General features: G+C 45.5%; 1 long non-coding RNA gene across 5 annotated transcripts in view; it reads left to right on the forward strand.

The window, feature by feature from the left end:
* The window catches only part of LOC102302430, an 11,542-nt gene that overhangs the window by 3,295 nt on the left and 5,586 nt on the right, over nt 1–2,661 (forward strand). The gene's annotated exons all lie outside the window — the stretch shown is intronic.

The following is a 2,661-nucleotide window of genomic DNA, read 5'->3' on the forward strand; positions in this document are numbered from 1 at the left end:
TGTCAAAAAGGATCCCTTTTTCCCTGGTAAACTCCCCATATGTTTGGGAGGGAAGTTTCCTGTTGCCGAAATTTCTGCCTGTATGCTTCAGGGACCAATTCATAGGCCTGAAAAACAGCCGATTTTACACTGGAATAATTCAAACTGTCCTGTAAAGGAAGTGTGGCCACCACCTTCTGGGCTTTGCCAGTCAGTTTACACTGCAATAAAAGGGGCCATATATCACTCGGCCACTGCAAAGTCGGGGTAGAACCTGGAAGAACAGCAGAGACAGATGAGGCTTGTGGCTGAGACTCCAGCTTACGCAGCCTCATTCCTTTATCTGCTTCTGTCTCCAAGCAATGGATCTCGAGCTCTAGCTGAGCTCGCCTGACCTGGGCCTTCTCCTCAGCTTCCAAATGGAGCCGTACCAGTCGCACCTTTAACCGGGCCCCCAATCCATGCTTCTGAACTTCCAGAGGAGAGGTGATCATAGCCAGGGAGCGTGCGTGGTGTCTTCGCCTGCTCATCTCCCACACCATCCATACTAGAACCATCTTTATGGTCCCCCTCAAACAAGGAAGTTCGTCTTAGCTCACCAGAGCCTTCAGGCAGGTAAGAGGCTTGGATCAAACCAGCCTCCACCAACTTGTCTGCTACTAGTTATTTCAGCTTACTCTTACAGTGTTTTAAGGACACGAAGCTTAAGGTGACCTGCAATCCGCAGCAATTCACACTTGTGGCAGCTATCAAGGAGCTCAACAGATGGAGCAGCTAAGAACCAATCCAAACAAAATGCAGCCAACATGGTGCTCAACCAGGGAGGAGGGCAGAGGGGAAATAAAGGTAGCAAAACACAGGTTCTCTCTTTTTCACAAATGGAATTCTCCTGATGGGGGAAAAGGAGCCCCGGACGAGCCCCCGCTTATGTTGTGACCCCCTCTGCTAGGGAACAGGGAGGAGTAACATACATAACCCCTCACACAGGAAACTAAATGAAGAAAATATTTTATTGCAGAGGCACCGTAGGGGTCTGGTGCAGTGTGTCGGGCAGCAGCCAGGAACAAGGCCCTAGCGGACTAATCCCCTGCTACCAAGACAAGAAATTGGGACATGGAATGTTCCTCTCTGGTGAGAAGGAGCCTGAGTTAGTGTGTAAGGTTGAGAGGCACCGAATAGATATAACTGGCCTCAACACACAGCTTGGGCTCTGGAACCAGTCTCCTGGAGAATGGATGGACTCTGTCTCCAGCTGGAGATGCCCTTGGTGGGAGGTAGCGGGCTGAGGTGGGTATTCTATCCCCTCGGCTTGCTGCCTATATGTTGGGGTTTTTTTCCCGTGGACTAGAGGGTTTGTTCCCCGCGCCTTCGGGTCGGGGAATGGGTCCTGACTGTCATCTGCACATATGCGCTGAATGATGAGTACCCAGCCTTCTTGGAGTCCTTGGGTAAGGTGCTCCACCTGGGGACTCTGTTGTCCTACTGGGAGACTTCAATGGTCATGTGGGCAACGACAATGAGACCTGGAGGGGCGTGATTGGGTAGAGCAGCCTCTCGGATCAAAACCCGAGTGGTGTGTTTGTTTGTTTTTTCTTTCTTTCTTTTTTTAAAAACCTTTATTTAAATGGTAAATGGCCTGTATTTGTATAGTGCTTTACTTAGCCCCTATGCACCCCAAAGTGCTTTACACTACATTCAGTCATCCACAAATTTAAACAGGAAGATCCATTGAGATTAAAAACCTCTTATTCAAGGACGACCTGGCCAAGACAGACAGCAGGAAGAGTCTCACAGTTACAAAAGTTACTCAATTAAACACAGGCAGCAACAACACACATGCAAAAATAAATAAAAATTAAAAAAATAAAAATAAAATTAAACAAAAATTCCAAATTCTGTTAAAATGACAATCAGTCTAATGGAAACAGTTTCATGGATTCTTAGTTTACATTTAAAAGCACTTAATGAAAAGAATTCAGTCATTTTCCAGTCGTTCTGCAGGTTGTTCCAAGCACAGGGTTCTAAATTCAGTTCGGGCAAATGGAACAGAAAGCAACAAATAACCTTGTGCATGAAGAGGACAGCGACCAGTATGCTTCATTGCAAGCTGGGAACATATATAAGAAGGCAGCAATCCCAGTATTGCCATATAAATAAAACTGCATAAGTGAGAGTTCCTCCGACTTGCCAAAGCAGACCATCCTACCTGAGAATAGAACTCACAGTGGTGAGTCTGAAATGTACGGTTAGTGATGAACATCAGATCAACCATTCGAAGAAATTGAGCAGCAGAAGCATTCATATATAGAATATCCCCATAATCCAGCACAGGTAAAAATGTTGCAGCAACAAGCCGCTTCTTTGTATTAAAAGAAAAACCCAGATATTTATACGTGTGAACAAACTCTATTATATTACCCTGAAGAGTGGTTACTGATGGAATTGTTTGGGTCCATTTCCTTGATTTAGAAAACAACACTAGCTTTGTTTTGCCTGAATTGAGAACAGTTGTTGAACAACAGTTGAGTTGCTCGTTTGGCTCTCGGCGAAGGCGGTCACACTTTTCTCCTCTCCTCTCCCTTATCTTCCCTGCTTAGCTTCTTATGTCCTTGTCTTGTCTCGTGTTTTTACTTCTCCCTGGAACACTCTCTCACAGTCTGTTTCTAAAACCTAAAAGAGAAT

This window comes from Haplochromis burtoni, unplaced genomic scaffold (assembly GCF_018398535.1).
Source record: "Haplochromis burtoni strain Fernald_Lab_line unplaced genomic scaffold, NCSU_Asbu1 Contig_766, whole genome shotgun sequence".
Classification (NCBI taxonomy): Eukaryota; Metazoa; Chordata; class Actinopteri; order Cichliformes; family Cichlidae; genus Haplochromis; species Haplochromis burtoni.